The 9,000-nt window shown below is 33.3% G+C and overlaps 1 pseudogene; it reads left to right on the top strand.

Annotated features, from left to right (window-relative positions):
* The first annotated feature begins 3,226 nt into the window (after positions 1–3,226).
* LOC110943394 lies at positions 3,227–5,466 on the top strand (annotated as a pseudogene).
* The last annotated feature ends 3,534 nt before the right edge of the window (positions 5,467–9,000 follow it).

Raw genomic sequence — 9,000 nt, 5'->3', positions numbered from 1 at the left:
TAACTCATCATTTATGACACTTTTTTTTTACCGTAAACTCTCTTGAATACAAATTTAAGACGAATGTTTTACGAATGTAATAAACAAATAAATATGAAGATGCATAAAACTAACTAAAATAATGGTATCTCATAATAAATAAAAAATCAAAGTAAAATGTTATAATAAGCAATAGTACATCAAAGTTCATTTTTAAAAGATAAATCTTGACGACTGTGTGTGTTAACATATGACATTATATTTTATTCAACACGTGCAATATACGAGTTTTTTTAAAGGTTTTTCTTTTTTTTATTATTTATGCAAAATAAAAGAACAAAGTAAAATGTTATAATAAGTAAATAGTATATCAATGTTCATTTTTAAAAGATTAATTTTAATGACTATTTGTGTTAACAAATGAAATTATATTTTATTCAACACGCGTAAACAAGAGTTTTTTTTAAAGATCTATCATTTTTATTATTTATTATAAAAAATTACATTTATGCAACCCGTGTAATATACGGGATTCTAAACTCATATGTTATTAAAAGTAAATAAAATAACAATAAATTATTATAATATATTAAATAAAAAATAATAAAAAAAACTATATATTATTTTAAAAATAAAATTACTATTCATCGTCCTTCATTAATTATGGGCCCATTTCTTTATACGACTCTAAACTAAAGGGTACATTTAGTTCATGCACGGCCCATCAATATCCCTACTTATATCAATCCATCAGTGACCCATTATCAATACTATAGTCTGTAGAACACAACCTTATCTAAAGTTCTAAAACCTTCATGGAAACAATTATTATTACATGATGAAGTCGTAACAATTTTTTAAAACATTTATATATTACCTGAAATTTAAATAGTTTATTTTTATATTATTTATATTTAAAAGAATAAAAGAAGCATATTTCCTAGAAGAAAAGAAAACGTTAGAAGAGTTTTTGTTGAAACAAGAGTATTAGCTACTCAATATATGTTCTTTCATGAAATAGAGAAAAAAAAAAGCTGCTTAATATCAGTCCAACCAGTGAACACACCAATCATAAAAAAACAGACCGCTCCTATCCGGTTTTAACAACATTGACCAAAACCAATATTGTTTTTATTTTGTTTGAAACATGAATTAGGAGGCAGGATCTTGACTGTGAACAAGGCTAGCTGCTGCAAAAGGATCAAGACCAATGCGTGCAAAGCGCACACCCCAAAATTCCGAACCTTCATACACAATGTATCTCAGGAACCTACCATGGGACGTGGATGGTGAACGTCTTGAGCAGGGAACACGGGAAGGTGGTCAAAGCATGAATTGTTGTTTACGATAGGGAAAGTGGGCGATCCCGTGGTTTTGGGTTTGTGTCAATGTCATCCGAAAGTGAAATGAATGATGCTATTGAGAATCTTGATGGACAGGTATTGCAATTACTTTTTTGACTTTATGGGAATTTACCATTTCACCCCGAAGCTCAAACTTTAATACCGTGTGTTTTTTGATGAAAATTTGTAATTTATTTTGTAGAATGTGAATTGAAAAATCTTTACTGAAAATTTGTAGACTGGTTACTTGTTTTGATCTTTGGATTCAAAGAGAGAAAGCATGACTTTTATGGGAAGATGTATAAAAAGATGGCCATTTGTTGTTACATATTAGCAAATGAGCATGTTTGTTTTACCTTGCATCTATCGTGATGCACAAGGAAGTTGCCATTTTTACATTTGTGCTATATATTAATTTGAAAGGCAATTTTTTTTTTTTTTTTTTTGAATTATGCAAATTGCTTTTGTTATGACATATATAACTGTTGCAGGTTGGAAAGATAAACGCACTTGATTTTCATCGTACTGCGGACCTTTTGGTAACAACGGGGGAGGATGATTCTGTGCGACTATATGACATAGCAAATGGCAAGTCATCATCATTTTGACAAACTGTGTTTAAATTAGTAAATGATGATGGTAGCCGGTAGTTTAACCCGTTTGTTTATTTGTTTATGGTCATGTCTGGCTATGGCGTAAAATTATTGCTCGATTAACACATCCTAATCTTCATATCTATATGTGAACCTCCTTAACTGTATATATTGCTATTAGAGTTTGTGTCATTTGTTGAGAATATCTTAATTTAGAATCACCTTTATGGATATGATCTTGATATAGCTACAATTTATGCCAAATTTTCATTCGTTTATTCATCAACTACACACCATAAGAAACATGGTGCTGATCGTATATGTTTTACCCACCACCCTAGTTCTGTCATATGCTCTTCAACACGCAATATAGATTCAGGTGGAGGTAAGTGGATCCCATCACAAAGTTACTTATTTGGACCTTTCTTTTTTGCAAGGATTGCTATTCTTCATATCTCCTTTTTCAGAGGCTTTGCGTTATCTCTCCATGTATGACGACAATCGTTGCCTTGGTTACTTCAAGGGGCACAAAGATAGGTTAGCTTTTTATCAACTCGATGTTTTACAAGCACATGTTGGTCTGGAAATTTACATAGTTGATGAGGTTACGAAAAAAGGGTTTTACAAGTTTTTTCTTCTTCTTCATAATATTGGGCTTTGTCATTTGTTGAGTCTTTTTATTGATGATCTATAAAGGACTGATATCAAACATAACCTCCTAAATAATATCTATACTTTGGGTGTAGGGTTGTGTCCCTATGTACGTACATCTCCAGTTGATGTCCGGTTCTCTTGATCACTCTGTCAGGATATGGGATTTGCGTGCCAGGTTTTATTGGACTGACTTTATTCAGTTTCTTAGTTTCGGTTTGTTACCTTTTTCTTAGCCTTGTATTTTAAATAAATAAATATAGGCCATTCATTACCTCACTCAGATAAAATACTGCTATCCAAAGGATTTTTTTGGATTTATGAATCAAAACACTTTTATATTTTTTTTTTAAAGTTTATTAATATTAAATGTGTTGAAAATGATTGCAAAACTATATACAATATTAGTCTTAATAATTTATTTAGTAAAGCGATTAAGAAGGTTTTTTTTATGCATTTTTGGATGACTTTAGAGATAAAAATAACCCAACCCAAATAGACTAATTTGCATATAAATAGGTCAAAATTGCCACCTCTACAGTTTTCAATAAACTGATAGTGAAGTGAAGTGAAGTCATGTCAGTTTGATCCGTTTGCATGTCCATTTTAAAGCTACTTTAAAATTGAATAGTCAGGTTTTTTTTTTTTTTTTGCTATATCTTACTCAAAGCTCACTAGTTATACGAATGTGCATTGTAGAAGATAGAGGTCGAAGAAGACGAAACATGTATATTAGTGTGTAAATTGAAGAATGTTTGGCAAATCGTTTCCAGCGATTAATCACAAATTTTTCCGTAGTAGCTTTATGGTATTGATTGTGCTTGCCGCATTTCAGGGGATTTTACATCTAAGAGGTAGACCTACAGTTGCTGCGTATGACCAACAAGGCCGCCTTGTCTTTGCTGTATCAAGTTATTTGATTCACGCTCATATGATAAGGTTCTCATCTAACATTCATTCCCGGGAGGGCACAAAATGTAACAGATAACTACAAATGTACTTCACATTCTTACACCTGAACATGATCATCATCATTTATATAGGGCCCATTTGACACCTTTCTTGTGGGATATAAAATTCAGCAATGATGGCAAATCGATGCTTTTGACTACCAAAAGTAACAATATATATATGTTCTAGATGCGTATAATGGCGAGAAGGTTAGCAATTCATTTTTTGTTTTTGTATTTTGATAGTTTTTATATATATATATATATATATATATATTTAATTAATTTTTTATTACGCAGAGATGTGGATTCAGTGTGGATGCTTCTCCAAACACAACAATTGAGGCAACATTTACGCCTGATGGCCAATACGTAGTTTCAGGTATATTATCTTGCATTAGTTTGACTCTTATGTATTGTGGTCATGACCTGTGTTGACCAATGAATTTATAAAGTTCTATTTGTGAACTACAATTCATTTCAAAATCATATCGCATTTGTAGGCTCTGGAGATGGTACGTTAAATGCTTGGAGCATCTCCAAGGTATAACATGATTTCTCTCAGTTTTAATTTTCAAATAACATAGAAGCAAAAACGGAAAGGCCACCTTCTGTCATATAATACAGCCCTCAGTTTAGATATGTAAGCGGGCCCTTGAGTGTACTTTTGGATCAATTACATTTTGGTCCATAACTAAAGGTTGCAGTTTTGACCCATTTACTTATGAATGGGTCGATTTGGTTGAAGGAAACGAGTAGAATAAAAATAGCTAAAAAGGAATTGGGTTGAAAGTCACCAAAAGTTTATTTTTGATGCATTAAACCTCCTATAATTATTTGATTAAAACAATTAGATTATCAATGAAATATTAAAATTTGTTTGTAATCACGTGTGGCACTAACTGTATATAGAAATGCAATAATTTGGACAAAAAGTGTTTCTGGTTAAACAAATCGTATACAACAGCCTTTTGTTCCAAACTTAGTCTGTTGTTGGGAATGCCAAGATGATAAGTTGAATCCGAATGAACTGCGTAGAGGGGCGATTTTAACCATATTTGTAAAATAAAGGGTCAATTTGGGTGATATTATAAGAATTAGTTACAAAGGAAAGGAGCCTCACAGTTGTCGTCTTGTCGAAAGTGCACACAAGTGTTTACAACCATTTAAATCGTTTATTCAGCGTCAATCGGGTCATATTATCACAATAATAATAATTTAACAGTTTAAAGCGGCTAATTTTTAGTATGTTGTGAAACACTTTTTGTCCTAAGACTTCATAAACAATTAATGTGATAAATATGATTACAAAACCCATATTGTTTCAAAAACAATATTTTTGAGTAAGATACTTTAGAAGCATACATAGGGCGTGTTTCTCTTTTAGCTATTTTTTTAACTAACGTATTTGACCCGTAAAGATATAACATAACCCAAGTTGACCTATTCATAAGTAAATGGATAGAAATTGCTACTTGTACTCCTTTCTAACCATTATCACGGTTCTTTTACATACATGGCTTAACATGCTCGGGATTCCTATAAATTGGCTAATGGGTACATATAAACTTTTAAATCACATGTTTATCTACTATCTTGAGTTCTATAAATAAATAAATACATGCCAAACATGATCCCAAAAGCTATATTTTTACAACCTTATAAAATGATTTAGGAGTTTTTTTATTCATTACAATTCCCACTTTTATACTGTTCCTTTTAGTTAAATCCTTAAACTTAACCAATTTGACTTGTTAGAAAAATGTCATAACTCAATTGGACCACCCATTTAGAATTAAATGAGTCAAATTTGTCACCTCTAGATGTGGGTTTTATTAACATAGAATTTCTGTTAAGTTGATGCATGAGGCACCCGCACATACACTTTTTCAAATTAGTTTAAATTTGGTTGCCAGGTGGCGAGTTGGGTGCTTGAAATGGGCACCTCGTCGGGTGATGTTTGCTGCTGCTTCTAAGGGGGTTCTTACTTTTTGGATACCAAAAGATGCAAATTCAACTGCTACTAGTTTTGAAAGATAAATTCTCGAGTCAACTTTAAAAGTGGATGATGCAGAACCAAAATCAGGTGGGAACTTAGAACCAAACTGTAAGTATTGGTTCAGTCCAAAACCGCACTGTGAGCCAGACCTGAACTTTGGGTTTACGATTCAGTCAGACCAAAACAGTGTTTCATTAAAGTGAAAAATATCTAGTTTGGACTAGACGAGACGAAATATATATGGTTCCAGCTCGGTCTATTTGTCTCTGTATCAACTTTCTCATTCTTTTGCCAGTCTGAAAAAACTTGCTATGTTACATTACAAACAAAAAAAAAAAAAAAAAAAAAAAAAAATCAGTTTGCTATGTTACGAAAACAATATACGTTGTTTGGAATGACATTCTCATTCAGGTCGAGTTTGATTACTTTATTTTGTTTTCGTCTAAAAAAAAAAAAAAATACAGCTATCAATTTTGGTTAGTATTCCGTATTCGTAACAATGAGTGATGAATTTTAAATACAACTACACAAAGGTATAGGTAATTAATCAACAGGTCCGTCCGTGTTCATCCTAGTCTTCATTCATGAAAATCAGTCTCTTAATTGATGGCCAAAAAATCTTCAACATGCGTTAAAAAAAGGACGTCCGACGCAATTTAAGAAAAAAAAAAAAAACGCCCCTGGGGCGGTCGTGTGGCGTGAATGGGCGTTTTTTAGGAAAAATGCCAAAAAACCCCACACTACGGGTGGTCTAAAATACCGTATTCAACCAAAAACCAAAGACGAAAGAGGTTGGTCTTTTTGGTAATTGTTGAAAATTCCATTTCCAAAGGAATATTTTGAATTCCATGGTTATAGGAAGGAAAGTTGAATTCCAATGAGTGGATGAATGTTTTTATAGAAAATTCCTTTCCTTATTAATCAAATACAATTTTGGAAAGAATTTTTTCTAATTCTATTCAATTTTTTCAAATCCAATAAACCAAACGGACCCTTAATATTCTTGTAACAAATAATATTCTTGTTTAAGGTAACAAATAATGTTTAAGGTAACAAATTATATTTTTGTTTAGGTGGAGTTGCTTTCTTTATTACTATCTTTTTTTATCTAGAAAAAACTTGGTGAGCTCTTATATTTGTTTCAAATGATATTTCTTAATCGGGTCGAGATTGATTTCTTTATTTTTTCAGCTAGCAAAGATATAACAAACTCTTTTATACTCATTTATGGGTAACGAGTAATGGTTCTTTTTTTTTCTATATGAAAAAGTGTATAAAAACTGTACTACAAATAAACAATGGGTGGTTTGGGTAACAGATCAAAACAAATAACTTTTTGTTGCGGGCCGGTTAGATCATGCTGACCAAGACCACTTTTTATCATAAATTTTCATTAACAATTAGTGTGTCAATATGTCTAGAACAGTTATAATTGTCAATATAATCGTTTTTTAATGAGAATGATTCAGGAGTTTCCGCATCAAGATTACACTTCGTGTGACTTTGACATGTTTCCTTTTTAGCTACGATGTTATTTTACATGTTTGATCAGTTATAAGCATGGTTGTAAAACAAGGTCTCCAAGGCCGAGTACTCCCCGAGTAGTCGCTACAAGGTAGGCTGCCGAGGCGACTTTCTTCAACTCCGACTAATTACTCGGAATCGATCAAATGCGATCTACATCGGCCAAAATCGGATCTAGTAAGTCAATTCGGGCTCAGTTTGACTTAAAATAAAATAAAACATAATTTCTATATCTATCGTGTTAAAGAATGAATATCAATTTCACGTATTTTGTTATAAAAATTAGTAAATTTATTTTATTTGACATATATTTAATTTCTGAAAACTAATTTCTTTATAATTTGGCATGTCCGAGTACTCCTCGTGTACTCTCCGCCTAGGCCGAATACTCTCAACTCCCCGGGCGACCGATTAGGGAGCGTCTAGCGACTTTTGCAACCATGGTTATAAGTAAATAATAACCGAATTGACACATTGATTAGCAAACAGGTTGGCCTTTTGTCTTTCATGACGATGGGAGATCGGTGATGAAGTTAGTGGGATGATAGGATGGTTGCACAAGAAGTTTTGATACTTGATAGCCTTGTGTTATAAACAAAGTACAATTAAAACATATGCGATAAGACTTGGCTCTAAGTATGGGAATGGTCAGGGCCGGCATTGGACAAGAGATGGTTGATTGACTTCATCGGGAAACCTAGCCGCTTGGTGCGCATTAATGAAGGTACAATCCAACACATATTACTGTAGGATAGGGTTCTAGAGTGAACACTAGTGTATTTGTGAACTGAGTGAACAAATCTTGAACAGATCATGGCCATTGATTTACACTTGTGTATTGACAATCAAGTGCTAGGATTAGTGCACACGGTTCACTATCAAGTGGGTTGTTCACAAATGAACCTAACCCTAGTAGTGTAAACTAGCTTTTTCATTGATATTTTATACTACATACAATACAACAATACAAGACAAATTAATATGTTGAAAAAACACAGATCTAGAAACTTTTGGTGGAGAAAAATAACAAGATGTGGTTCGTTGTCGTGGAGTTCAGATGGTGGGAGCTAATGAATAAAAACGAAATCAGCTCTGGGGTGATTTAAACCGCTTTCTCTAAGAGACTGAGAATGACACCTTGTTCTTCCTCTTGGATCTAGATCTGCAATAGAGAAGAAAGAAAAGTGGGATTGTAGAGATGGCTAGTAGAGGAAGAATCCCTTATTTCCAGCTACAAAAAGTGTGTTTGTCCTACACCTATTGCCCTAATAATGAAGTGAAGGCCTCCTTATATAGGAGAAATAGGCAACCCTAACCTCAATAAGTCAGGCCCAGTTAGGGGTTGTCTCTATAAGCTCACAGCCTAGTGTAATGTCAACTACACCGTGCTGGGCTTCGCGGGTTAGTACACAATAACAAATAACATAATAAAATGCAATAACGGAAGTGAGTGATCGTTTGAGTCGGGTCCATTACCATACCTCATCACACTTGTAATTATTTTGCACTTTACTAAAAATAGATCGCAGTCTTCTAGCACATTTATGACTCATCAAATCGAACAAAAGTTGTAATATATTTTTCCAAATCATATGCAATGGATGATGCAAAATTGGATCTCATTTCTTTGGACAAAATTTGGATCCTTGTTAGGCTATAGGGTGTGAGGGGCATGGTTGGGTCATTAATCGCCACGTAGGACCATTAATGGATTGCTACACCACCCCCTTGTCTCATCCACCATGATTCCCATGGATTAAACCATGGCAACCATGAGCCTACTTTCCATATTTAATATTTTCTTTCCTTTTCACAAAAATAAATTAAAGTAAGATAATAGTGGTTTGAGTCATGACCACACCCTTAGGGTAGTGGTTTTGGATGATGGATTAGAAGTAGGTGACATGGCGCTGATGTGGAGGGTCATGGTAATCATGAGGGTCATGACCACACCCTATAGC

Source organism: Helianthus annuus, chromosome 16 (genome assembly GCF_002127325.2).
Source record: "Helianthus annuus cultivar XRQ/B chromosome 16, HanXRQr2.0-SUNRISE, whole genome shotgun sequence".
NCBI classification, from domain to species: domain Eukaryota; kingdom Viridiplantae; phylum Streptophyta; class Magnoliopsida; order Asterales; family Asteraceae; genus Helianthus; species Helianthus annuus.
The sequence above is the reverse complement of the archived record's forward strand: the minus strand, read 5'-3'. Positions and strand labels throughout refer to the sequence as shown.